We start from the raw sequence: 13,660 nt of genomic DNA on the forward strand, positions 1-13,660 counted from the left end.
TTTGCTGTGGTGGGGATGCCTAAAGCTGCCCTTCAACATGCTAAATGCTCTGTGTAGGCACAGTGATTACTTGTAGAGGGAAAAACGTGCCTTTCTTGAGGCAGTGCGGACTCCCTGGCCCCAGGCAGTATAATAGGGGAGCTGAGTGTGGGATTTGGAATTAGATGCATCTGGATTTGAATTTGGCTTCTTCATTCACCAGTTTTATGTCTCTGGGCAGGTGACTTGCACCCTAGGAGCCTCAGAGCCTCATCTGTAACAGGGGATAACAGGGGTCCTTGCTTGACAAGATTGTTCCGGAGTTAAATAAAGCAATACATGTCATGGCCCAGAGTGCCTTAATAAATGTTCACAACTGCCCATGATAATACGTCCCCAGACCTTCCTGCTGCTGGCTTTCAAAGGCTGACCTAGACTTGACTAGTGGAGGGAGGTCCCAACAAAAGACCTGGAGCCATGGCCTCTCAAGCCACTCTGGTGCTACCTAGGGAAGGAGCCCCTTGTGAATGAAGTTGAGAAACTGGATTGTGTCTGTCCTTAATAGCCTGTTCTTTGGTATCCTTCTCCTTTGGCAAGCCCCTTCTGTCTCAGAGAACCCAGTGTACTCATCATGCCCCTTCCTAAAAATCTGCTTTACTCAGCCGCCATCTTTTGTCCTCCAACATCATGGAGCATGGGAAATACAATGGGGAAAAGACAGGGGTAGGCAACAATGAGCCATTTAAATCTTAATAAGGGTTAAATGATTCCATCCTTTCTCCCTCCCTTCCCACCATGTGGTCTATTTTCAGGTGCAGAGATCTTAATAATAATCATTCCTTGATGATACGTGACTGTATATGACCCATATGTAACCTTCAGTCACTAATTGATCATAATATAACAAACACCTGTTAGAACAAACTTCTTAGAATTTAATGCTCACTCTAAGAACTAGAAAGTTACCAGTAATGCATATCAACCTGCATGCCTCTGTCTCTCCCAGGGGTCAGCAAACATTTTTTGTAAAGGGCTAGATAGTAATTGAGGGTGTTACAGTCTTTGTCATAACTGCTCCACTCAGATGTAGTAAAACGCCAGCAATAGACAAGCCATGAAAAAGGTTGTGCCTGTGCTCCAATAAAACAGTATTTACAAAAACAATGAGAGGGCTGGATCCCCCCCAGGCCATGGTTTGTAAACCCTGCTCTAGTCCATTCTGTAGCCCTGCTGTCTCTGCTCCACCATCACCTGTCCCCACCACCAATTTCTACTACTCTGCTGGACATACCCGTCATCTTTTTCTTCATCTATAAAATGAGGCATCTGAGTAGGGTGACCTTTATGGCTGTGTTACATGTAAAAGCTTGTCATTATGGTCAGAATGCCTGAATAAACTTGAAAGGCCCTGTGTTTACAGACTTTAGAGGGGTTTGGACAAACAGAGAACTTGAGTGTCTTTTTGGGTTCTAGTGGAACTATTTAGCTGTGTGCTGTAGGGCCCAGCTAGTTCCATATCATGGGGACTCAGAGACCTGAAAAAGATGAGTATGTTGATGGTACAGCTGGTGCAGGAGGCACTACACCTGCAGGTAACTTCAGAAGCAGCTGCAGTTAAGGCCAGGCTGGTGTAAGTGAGGACGCACACTTTCATGCTGCTTATACGCTAAAGCTGTGTGGTCTTAGGCAAACCACAGAATCTCTCTGAGCCTCAGTTCCCCCTCTGTAGGATGCAGATAATACCTACTTCATAGAATCCAGGAAGGATCAAATGACATGTGTTAAGTGCACAGCACAGGCCTGGTGGAGACCTGCAAAGCAAATGACCAAAGTGGCATTTCTCATTAGCAGGGTGTATTCTTGGACCAGAAAGAGTCTGAACTGACTGCTCCCACCTAAAATGCAAATACCCTGGGAACACACAGAAAACCCCCACAGCTACAGATTCCTAGGAGCAGTGACTTACTGCTCAAAGGAGTTCTTTGGTTCTCTTTTGCTCCTGCTGACTAACTGTTGATTTAAAAATGGGCAGTGTACTCTCAGGCGGCGAAGGACTTTGGATTCAGAGGCTGAATGATTTATTTCATCTGACCTCAGCCCAGAGAACAAAGGCGGGGTGTGTGATCAGCATGCTAATGGCCTCAGTGCCTTCTCTCCCTCTCTCCCTCCCTCCCTCCTGAGTGAACCAGATCCCAGACTGCAAGTCAATGTTGCACGCAAAAGAGAGACCAAGAACAAATTCCAAATGTCAGGTCAGGCCAAGCCACATCCCAGAGGGGAGGTGAGGTACTCCTGGTACCAAGACCTAATCAAGAACCTAGTTTTCCACACAGAAACTGGCTTCAAACATACCCTCAGAGACTGTTACCACCACACTGAGAGTTCAAGAATTTCCTAGCTTCTGTATATTTCCAATATATGTATAATATATATACATATATTTTCTGTACACTTTGCTTGTGTTAGTCAGAATGTTTCCTAATATAAACTGGTCTATTTAACATTTCACTTCTCTCCAAAAAAATCAGCATATAGCTTTTTCTCCCAGGTAATATTATACAGCTATTTTAAAAGAATATGTTAGAGTTAAATATACTAAACTGGGAGGATACTCATAATAAATTATTAGGTTAAATTTGAATGGGGATGCATACTGTATAATCCCATTTGTGTTGGGAAAAATCATGGTAGAGGTGTTAGCCCTAAAATATGTGCACTGGTTTGCCTGAAGATGGAGTACCCTGGTTATTCAGGGGGCAGGGGTAATTTACAAGAAAAAAGGAAAATTAAATTTTTCTGTTTCTACCTCTACATATTCAACTTGCTACAACAAATATGTATTCCATCTATAATTTTAAAACCACAAGGAAGAAAAACTGACTTTTGTTAAGTAGCAAGTAAAGGTGTATTTTGTTTACTGGAATATTTGAGATGACATCTTCCAGTGGCTAGCTGAGTTATATGTGTAAATATAGCATTGCTACAGTTTACTTCCTCTCACTCCACAAGGATTAGCCCCAAAGGTGACATCTGTCTTTCTTTGCCAAGTGATCTCGGCATGTGACCAAACCATATAATGCATACAAGCGTTTCTTCCAGTTTTATCATCTGCTTTGGTAAAATTAGGGCAGAGTGCTTCCCCATTCCTTTCAGTGGGCCCCCATCCAAAGCAGATGCTGTGATGATCTGATTCAAGGGGGGCCGCCACGCCGAGTGGCAGCTGCAGCCCAGGATCGTAGGAAGGAGGCCCTTGGCACCATGGATCCAGGCAGAAATTTAATTTGGTTGTGGAGGAAATACAGTATTTGGAAAGTATTCCCCTCGGAATCGTGGATGTGGTACCAAATGGTACCCAGTTACAAAATTTATAGGGCTATTTAAAAGGTCTCAGTATTATTCCTCCCTCCTTTCCTTCCTTCCTTCCTTCCTTGCTTGCTTGCTTCCTTCCTTCAGTCTTATAAGACATATAGCAGGAGAAAACTAGGAATTTATTTTAAAATCTAAAGCATATCACTTATTTAGTGCTTGCAGTAGGCCAGACATTTAAGGATTTGTATTAGTTAAAGTAATGTAACTGCTGAAATAAATGAACCCCAAATCTCAGTGGCTTCACACAACAACAGCTTATTTATTGACTTTATGCAGTTCAGGTTGGTGAGGGCCAGGCTCCATGCAGTCATTCACGGACCTGGCTCCTCCCGTCTTGTTGCTATGTCCTCATCACAGGTCTCAGAGTCCTGCTACAGCTGGCTGAGGGGGGAAGAAGATGGAATCAGGCAGGAGCCAGGCCTGGAAATGGTTCTTATCCCTTCTGCTTATATTTCATTAGCCAGAATTAAATCGCATGACCATATATCTAACTGAAAGGGAGTCTGGGAAATGTAGTCTAGCTGTGTGGCATTCATTAGTCTGCAGGCTTAGGATGGTTTCTTATGTTTTTCCCAATGTATCTATAATACCATATAGTTAGTTCATTAAATAAATGCTGAATGAATGAATGAATGAATGAATGAATGAATGACAAACTGAGGCACAGAAAAATTGAGTAACTTGCCCAAAGTCTCCAGCGTATTTATTGCCAGCACATGGATTGTGATTATCCATGTTAGGTACAATATTCAGGGAATCTATAGTTGTATATATTTTGTGTGTTGAAGTCCTTTTTCTAAAATATAACCCATTCTTTATGACAGTAAGGTGCAAATTTAATTATCTGGAATCTCTAGCTAACTGAGGAGAACACAGTTTCCTTCTGAGCACTTCAGTGGAGAATCAAGGCTGCCATGTGGTTTCTCTAGTAAGAAGGTGGGAAGGGTACGTGCACCTCCTCATTCTTGCTTGCTTTTTTACTAAGGTAAAAATTCAGGTCCAAGGGCTACCTATGGTCATTCAGTTTACTTTACACAACTGTAGAGTTTAAAGTCTCATTACTTGGCCTCAAGATGTCTGATAAAATTAGTGGAGTAGTGGATTTGAAATAAATTAGTCGAGTAGTAGTTATGAAATGTGTATCCTCAATCTTCTTAAAACTAAGGAAGACAGTGTCCAGAATGTATGGGCCTGTCAACATCTGCTTGTCCATGGTGCCCAGGCCTGAGCTGGGTGCTGTAGGAACTAGAAAAGACATAACACTCTTGGTCTTCAAAGGACTTACCAGTTTGTAGGGTGCTGTTTAAAATTCTATGCTGGTTATCTCATCACCTTGAACCTGTTACCCATGAAAAGACTGCATATAACTTTGTTGGATACTGACACTCTCCAACCTTCTTGAACTGAGTCTCAGAAGTTCTTTGGCTGGTAGCAGAGGCAGACTTAGATGCATTTTTTTTTTTTTTTTTTTTTTGGTTCAGGTTAGAGGAAGTACAGACTTCCCATTCCAGTTTCTTCCCAACCTCAGCCTTCCAGCACTTAGTTTGTCTGCATACAGGATGTGTGTGAAGATAAAGATGCATTCAGATAAGTATGATTAAAGGTAATTAGTGAGCTCATGCAGCTGGTGGAATAAACATAGACAGATGCTGGTTGATATTAAGCTAATGAAAGAAACAAAAGGATCAAGAAACATGGCAGCTTAGGAAGCCTGGCCAAGGCCTCACACTGATTCATTTTACTTAGATCTTTTGATTGACTACTTTTGTCCCTGCCCCAAAATATAAATTGGAATCAAATTCATGTTTGATTGTTTACTCATGTTATACATAAAATGAATGTTTTGTGCAGTTTTTCTTGGTGAATCTTTATTTGCTTTTGTACTTTTATTATAACATGATAGTTCAGTTTCTGAAATAAATGACAATGTGTTTTTCATATTTTCAAGTTATAGCTTAGTGTATGTATATTGTGATGCAATAAGAAATCTGTGTTTTGCTTTTTTCTCTTTAAAGTTTGCTCTGTGCTAGTTCTTTGATACATCTAGTTTTGCAGTGTTCTGGAGAACACAATTATCACAAGCAGGACTGATTTTCTAACCTACCAAGTACAGATCCTGAACTTTAGGAATTCTTTTTGTTACTTCAGGCTTTATCTGTCCCACTGTTCCATTTTAGAGCAGTGTCCCTGTTATGAAAGCATGAAATATGAAGTGAGACCATCTAGGTTCAAATACTGCCTCCAGTATTTACTGGCTGTGTGACCTTGAATAAGTTACTTAAGCTCTCTGATCTTCAGTTTAATCATCTGTGCAAAGGAACACTGGCAAATCTCTCAGATTAGAAGGGAGGGGTAAATAATATTTTTATGCAAGAGTCTTAGCAAAAATAATGACTCTGCACATAGCAATATACAATAGCTGGTCTATTCTCTATTATTGTGTCTGTATGACATGTATCAGCTATGCATTTAGGTTGTATCTATTTACACTGATCTGTTTGGAAAGAAACAAGCTAGTTAAATGCAAAGGAGTATTTTGCTTGTGTAACGGAGTTCACCATCTTTTTGGATTATAAAACATGCATGTGAATGTGTATTTGCCTAGAATCAGCTGCAATCTAAATGAATTTGCATTCTACATATCTCTGCTTGTCATCAAAATAGTTCCACAAACAAAAGAAAGTTGGCTCTTGTTGTCATGTGACTGAACCTTCATGTGGAACTTTTGTTAGCAGAATAAAGGCCCTGCATTGATTTTGATGCAGCCTCCACCCCAGTTTAGAAGGGCAGCTGTCCATTTTGGTGCAACAGTAATGTTCTCATCCTTCCATTTAATCCAAGAATCCCATATTGGACACCTTCTATGTGCTTTTATTGTTATTTTTAAAGATATACCTATTGATCTGTCCTCTAGTTAGTCCCTCCTTGGTAGGAGGCCCTTTCCCCCATCCTTGCGTAATTAAAGAAAGCATGTAGTCATCTCCCCGGGGCTATTTAGCTTTCATCATGAAGCATGACTATCAGGGTTTCGAGGTTGATAGGAGTGGAAACATTTGTGTTCAACAAGCAGGCTCCTTCATGTGTTGTCAACATTTCATTTGTGATTCTAATGAGGGCTGAGGAGAAAATAAACTCAGTGTACTGCTCTCCACCACTACAGCTGATGTTTATATGTTTCAATCCATGGCTCTGAGTTGCTCTTACCACGAAGATATTTGGAGAGGCAGCTGTGCGCTGCTGCTGTGCATGATGAAGAGCTAAGACGGTTAGATCTCCTAAGACACTCCTGAGAATGGACAGTATGAGTGTTGACTTCTTAGAAAATGGCGTTTCTCTAACTTGTTGGTGTTTTAAAAGTCTCCTGAAGGGGAAAACACCCTTCTAAAAAAAATAGGGTATTTTAAAGAGGCTCTCACTTTTGACCCCTGTCATCTCATGTTTTCTGAAAGGTTGCCATAGATGTCACTGTGTATTATTTCTTTATTAAGAAATAATTCACCTACTGAATGTTCCTTAAATTGAAGGATGTAAAGCTTTGTGTTTGGGGATATTATAGGCATGAAAATAAGACAGCAAAATAAATGGACTTACAATCCAAATGGCCCCTACAATCTAGCATGGAGACAGATATTTATGATATAGCCACATAAATATAAGAAAAACTCAAGCCATGAGAGTGGTAGGAAGAGGAGGTCCCTGGTACTGTAAGGAATACAGTCAGAGCATCTGCCTTGGGAGGTTGGGGCAGCCTTCCCTGTGGATGTTATAACTGGGTTGCAATGGAAAACTCGGCTAGAATTTATTGCTGGGAGGGGAAGGGACATGGACCATTCGAGATAAAGATGTGGCATGTGTAAATCTGAGAGGCCAGAGGATGGCAACATGCCCTAGGAGCTCCTGGGAGTCCAGTGTGGCTAACACAGAGGATGGGGGAGAGCTCAGGTGACAAAAACCTGGAGAAGAGGTGAAGGAGCTGGTTGATGAGCCCCTCACCCACATCTTCCACTGGAACTGTATTATTAATATTGAAAAACGCTCTTTCTCTCTCCCCTCCTTCATACACATATGCACGCACCTCTGCAAGAATACTGCTGTCCAGTGTTGGGGTCAGGATTAAAGCCCTGCAGTGCACCCTGTGATGTGCTGTGGCAGGGGCTGTCACTTCACAGGTGATGTCCTTGGGCAGCTCCACAGTCTCTCCATAAGTAGACAGATGTATCTTGCTGTCCTCCATATGGATGTAGTGAAGATTGCAATTTTGCAAGCATTACAAAATTTCCATACATGTTTATCAAATCCTGAGATATTACTTCCAGTTTGTGGTTGTGAGAGAATCCATGCCACACATGCCTGAGGAGCGGCAGGATGGAGCTGTCGCCTTCTCCACACAGGTGTCTGAGTCCAGTGCAATTGGAAAAGAGCCAGCCCCACTGGGGCTTGGAGGCTATGTCATTAGAACAAAGCTTTCCCTCTTAAATGTTCAGATATATGTTAGTGTGAGTATGACACCCAGAAGACCACAAATAAGTGCTGGGTGCCACCTGCTTTGTGGGCCCTGGTGGCTCTGCCCAGCATGACCACAGAATTCTTTCCAGGCCAGTGCTCAGACAGACAACAGCATAACCCTAGTTGCTGTTCCTGGAGTAGATCTTGTCATTTGCAAGTTTGACTAATAAGTCTGGAACGCAAAGCCAAGTACCATTTTGCTGAGGGGAGAATTTGAATCATGTGCTAGGAAGCTACTGACAAGGCCCCTCCTACCCCCAACGTCTACATCTTGATGTAAATTAGGTGTTTTCTTCTTGTCCTCATGAAGATGGTCTTTCTGCTGTGAGGGAAATAAATTGTCTTTATTTTTTGAAATGGTCTTCAAAAGTGAGAAACAATATTTTAGGACATGTTGAAAAGGAATTAATTTGGGATCTGTGCATTTGCACAGAAGCCTGGTGACTTATACTCGAAATATGATTCCAGAAAAGTCAGAGGATGCACAGGCATTTCTAGTTTCTGAATGTGGCATGACGGTGATCACCAGGTAGCACTCTCTGTGAGGTGGGAGTGGTGGGCTGGCCATGAGCCTCCTGTAGGTTTTCTCCCTGAAACTCTCCCAGCAGAGCATGGCCATTGGCCTAAGAAACCAAAGGGTTCCACCCAGAAGTCAATCTGAAAGGGTAACAAACTTTGGACAGTAAACTGGGACTGAGAGGAAACTGTGAATCTATTTATTTATCCATTTATTTCTCCATACATCTGTCACATTTAGAGTGACCTGGCACTGTTAACTAGCAGCTTGTTCTGCTCAGTTCCTCTGCCTAGAAGTAAGATTGCTGTGACTGACACAGTAAGTTTCTAAATTTTCAGGACTGAATTAAAACATCTAAAACATATAGAACACTCAGAAAATCTTGGACACAGGATGCTTTACCTGGAGACAATCATCCATTTCTCCACCATTCGAGGAGTAGAACTATAACTTTCTACATCTTACTGAAGAAAAACCTGACTTTTGGCGAGAGTGAGTCATTAGCCATAGGTCAGTTTGTTAAGTAGTAGGGTGGGGACTTGAACAAGAATCCACCTGACTTCAAAGCCTTTTAACTCCTATGTTCTTTTATCTCATCTTTTTCTCCCCAGCCCCTTCCCCTTCATCAGGGGAAAACAAAGGAAGGGCCCTAAAAGAAACTGAGCCCAGACAAACACACTTGGTATAAATGACTTCTTACCCCTACCCACTACACCTCTTGTCCTCATAGGTCTTCATTGCTCATTGCTTCTCCATGCCAAGGGCCACCTAGGGCAGAGGAGAGCCTGCAGGCTGTCTGCTGTGGCTATAGGTGGGCCAAGGTGTTCAGGGGCTGGACCTTGTGCATAGATTTAGCACTAATCTTGTCTATCCCCAGAATGGTGCTATCAGTCAGATCTTGGACACATTCCTCATGGCTCCTCCCTGTTCAGAAGCCACCCCCTCAGGCCCACCTTCTCTTCATAGCTGGGTAGGAAGGGAGAACTCCCTTTGATCTTGGGATTGGTAGAAGAAGAAATGTGGCATTTTGTGTGCCTGCTCCTGTGCTTCTGCCTAGATGAGTTTAGAGAGCCACCTGGGCAAAGCCCCTTGGCCTCACTTGCTTTAGAACCTCAGGCTCAAGCCAGAGCATGCCCCGAAAGAAAGAGACGTGGCAGGGCAGCTTCCTTCACACTGAAGAATTCTAGGTTGTGATGCAAAGGAGAGGGTGCAAGGACTCAGGTCTTGGCAGATAAAAAGCAGCTCAAAAAGAGGGTGGGAGAGGGATGGGAGGGAGCCAACCCGCCAGCCACCCCACCGGACAGCAGGACTTCCATGGTCAGGAAAGAAGCATACACTCACCACGTGGGTTTCCATTCTCCATCCATAACTCTGCACCCCAAATAAAAGATATTGGCCTGGAAACAGATCAGCTAACTCTTGATATATAGTCACAGTTTAAAAAGTAAGACAGGTAGCTCATGGGAGACTGACTGTTTTCTACTTATCCTCCTTCAAAAAAGAAAGTGTCTGAGTCAAGTAATTCCGAATACGGAATGTATGTCTCTTAAAAATATATTCAGCTTCCCTGTAGTATAGTATACTTTGATGTATTAAAATACAGCTCGCCTCACTCAAATTACTGCCTTGGTGTCTAATGCCGTAAAATTAAACTATTCCTCACTGATATTTTATTAAGCTTCACCAGTATTTCAGATGCAGACATCTTACAGAGCTTTGGGCCATATGGTTTATATGCTGTCAGGGTGAACTCTGACTTCAGTCCCTAAAGAACCCCCCTCACCATTTTTTTTAAGTACAGCATTTTCCAAAACTTTGCTAAGGCTACTCCCAAATTGTGGATTGTTAGAAGTAAACGTCTCTAGCTGTGTGGGTGTGAATTAAAAAAAAAAAAAAAGTCATTTTATAAAAAGAATGATAAACACAAATGTTTCCTGGATATTGATTTTGCATTTATTCTGTGTTTGATATTATTGTGTTTGATGCATTTTTTTTCACCATTTTTTGGTGGGGGTACCTTTTTGGTAGTGGAATATTTATTTTTGAAATCCATGTGCAAAATCAGATATGCATTTATGCACAATGAGTTCACTTCTCTAGCACAACAATGAGTTCACCTCTAGCAGAAAGCCAAAGGAGTGTGTTTGCATTTTAAGAAAGAAATGGATGTAGCTATAAATGCCTATCCTCTTAACAAGACTAACTTTGTCATTTAATAAGGGAGATTATTTCATAGATTTAAAACCAGTTAACACATTTAAAACTTGATAAGACAAGGCAATCCTAGTATGTTTCCTGTTCTCCAGTGATTAAAGCGAATCGAACATTAGGCTAGGGGAGGTTTTCCATGGTACGAGTAATGCTGTGAATGTTTCTCCTGGTAATGCAATTAGGAAATATTGGCCCCAGTTAATGTAACTTAAACAAAACATGTTGTCCTCGTCAAACTAGTTCAAGTTGTTAAACAGGCAAAGCCTTGTCCAAAAAGTTAAAAAACAGGGGCATATAGTGTTTCCATGGAAACTCTGTTAAAATACTGATTTGTGGATATGATCATAATCAGCCCCATAATCTAATATGACTGAATTAAATGAAAAAGAATCTCAGTTATGAAGTAAGCCCCCTGTGTAAGAGTATTCTTACACATGCAGAAAACATACGGATCCTGACAGACACTATTTTCAAACTACTTATTGGCGCATGGATAGAGCTTTAACTCCAGTTTTGTCTGTCATTTTTTTCCCCCTCCGTTCATTGTTCATCATTTTTATAATGCTGGGATTATGTGGGTGAGCAGTCAATAAAGTCTTGATGACATTTGGAGTTTTCAGTGTATAACATTGCTCCCCAAACAACACCCCATATTGTTTTTGTTGTCTTTGGTGACAAGAGAAGATAACCCATAATATTTAATGGTTTGTGGGACATTACAAGATTAAGTTCTATTAAGATAAGAATTTCTTCCTGCTAATGGGATCTTGGTAGAATTCTAACTATGCAGTTTCCAATGGATTCCTTTGACCTCTAGAGGAAATAGCACAAAACCAAGAGCTGGGGTGAGTGTCCCTGGAACTCAGGGTAGAGGCCTCAAGGACACACACAGTTCTGCAGCTCAGTTTGCACCTGTCTGGGCTGTAGTAAAAATGGAAACTACTCACCATGCAATAAACTTCACCCTAGTGGAATGGCAAAGACAGCTGTCTTTCAGCAAATCTACTTGATTTATTGAAGTTCTGTTCCACCCTGAGAAGATCACAGGTGGCTTTTGTGGGGTCAGTTTCCTTGCTGCAAAAATATGTCCTAAGTCATGTACAGACTTCAAATAGGGCTTACGGCATGATTATTAGCAAGAGCCCAGCAATCATTGGTACCTTGGCCATGGCATCCCAGAGCAACTTCGGAAAGACTTCTGTGACAGCTTGCAGGGACATGTGAATGTACCCCTGCACAGGTGTGCCATCTGTATCAGACCACTGAGGTCCTCAATGCATGGGGCATGGATCCTAAGGTCACAGCATGTCGGAGACTCACCTTCTGGACAGAGACATGCTAAGTAGAGTCAGATAGGACTCAAAGATTCAGACCCTACCTAAAGAAGCAGAAAATGGCTTCTCCCAGATTCTCTCATTTACTTCCCAGAGAGGCTGCACCTTCCAGGTATGCATACCTCCTGATTGGGTACAGAGAGAAATAGGCAAGGGAACCAATAAGTTTAAGCCAGAATCTGGTAACAAGAGCTCAAATCTGATTATTTGCTCCTCTTAATGTTCCCTATTTTTTATAACTCACTTGGTTTTATAGCAAAGTAACATATGAACACAGTTTTTAAAAATTAAATAGCACTTGCCCTGGCTGGTATGGCTCAGTGAATTAAGCACCAGCCTGTGAACCAAAAGGTTACTGGTTCTATTCCCAGTCGGAGCACATGTGGCCAGGTCCCTGGTTTGGGGCATGTGAGTGGCAGCCCATTGATGTTTCTTTCACACATCAATGTTTCTCTCCCTCTCTTTCTCCCTCCTTTCTCCTCTCTCTGAAAACAAATAAATAACATTTTAAAAAATAAATACTTGTACTGTTTAAAGAAAAATTAAGTAGTACTTAAAATGCTTACAAAGATAAAAAGCAGGCCCCTGACCTAAAACACCCCCTTCACTTCCAAACCCTAGCCCCACTTCTTTTAGGTAACTGCTTCCACCATTCTTAGCATCTCTATTTCTCATGAGCAAGCTGAGGTTACAGGGTTTTATTTGTTTTTGGACATTACTTATTACTTCCTTTAACACGTGGGTGCTTTGGACTTCTTACACCAGGCCTTCTTGCCATCTTCTTATTGCACCAGCATAGCTATTGGGTTCGCCAAAAAGTTCACGTAGTTTTTTTCCTTAAAATAAATGACACATTTTTCATTTTCACCAATAATTTTATTCATTTGGATATTTTGAGTATGTTGGCCATTTCCTGAATGGTATAATGTTGATTGTTCTTAATAAATGTCTTGATTTGATTGCTATCAACTTCACCTGGCCAACCATGGAGCATCATCCAACAAGAAATCTCCAGCACAAAGCTTCACAAACCACTCATAGCACCTTCTTCAGACACTGCACAAATCATTTTTTGTGTTTCAGTTGCATTTATACCTTTCTTGAAATAATAAAGCATAATGTGCCAAAAATGTCACATATTTTCTTCCATTTTTACTGTTAAAATAGCTACACAAAAATTTACCAATTTTGATAAGTTTTTTTTTTTAATGCAGGATGATATGACAGTTGTCACAATATGATCTAACAAAATTGTTGTGAATAAAGTTAAAGATAACTAAGCACGACTAGAACCCTCTTACAGGAAAAACCAAATGAACTTTTTGGCCAACCCGATGTATGCTTATTTTATAGTTTTTGATTAATTAGACAGTGACTGTATTATTTGGACCATTTATGTATACTCTTTACTATGTTAGAGTTCTATTGTGTTTTCTCTTTAATGATATTTTTCTCTGGAATAAAAAACCCCCATGTCCTTTTATTTGCTTAGTTTTCCTTCTACCTGCCACTAGTTTTTCCCCATATGTTTCATCAAATATCTCAAATGCTTGTTATTACCATTTTCTAAATATTCAGTATTTCTGCCTATTTAATCATTCTTTGGAGAGACCTTGTTCCCTTCACCTTCTGTCATCCTGTCTATCCAGGCAGTTAGGCTCCTGAAACTTCCCTTCACCCCCTTTCCTCGGTTGCAGCCCTCTTTCCCCTAGACCCTGCTTTTCTTTTTCCTGACCTAATTCCT

The 13,660-nt window shown here is 41.2% G+C and overlaps 1 protein-coding gene across 1 annotated transcript in view; it reads left to right on the forward strand.

Moving 5' to 3' along the window:
* CACNA2D3 (calcium voltage-gated channel auxiliary subunit alpha2delta 3) overlaps positions 1–13,660 on the forward strand; it is an 860,744-nt gene that overhangs the window by 723,922 nt on the left and 123,162 nt on the right. The gene's annotated exons all lie outside the window — the stretch shown is intronic.

Source organism: Pteronotus mesoamericanus, unplaced genomic scaffold (assembly GCF_021234165.1).
Source record: "Pteronotus mesoamericanus isolate MK-2021 breed Mesoamerican mustached bat unplaced genomic scaffold, CSHL_Meso_final scaffold_54, whole genome shotgun sequence".
Taxonomy (NCBI): Eukaryota; Metazoa; Chordata; class Mammalia; order Chiroptera; family Mormoopidae; genus Pteronotus; species Pteronotus mesoamericanus.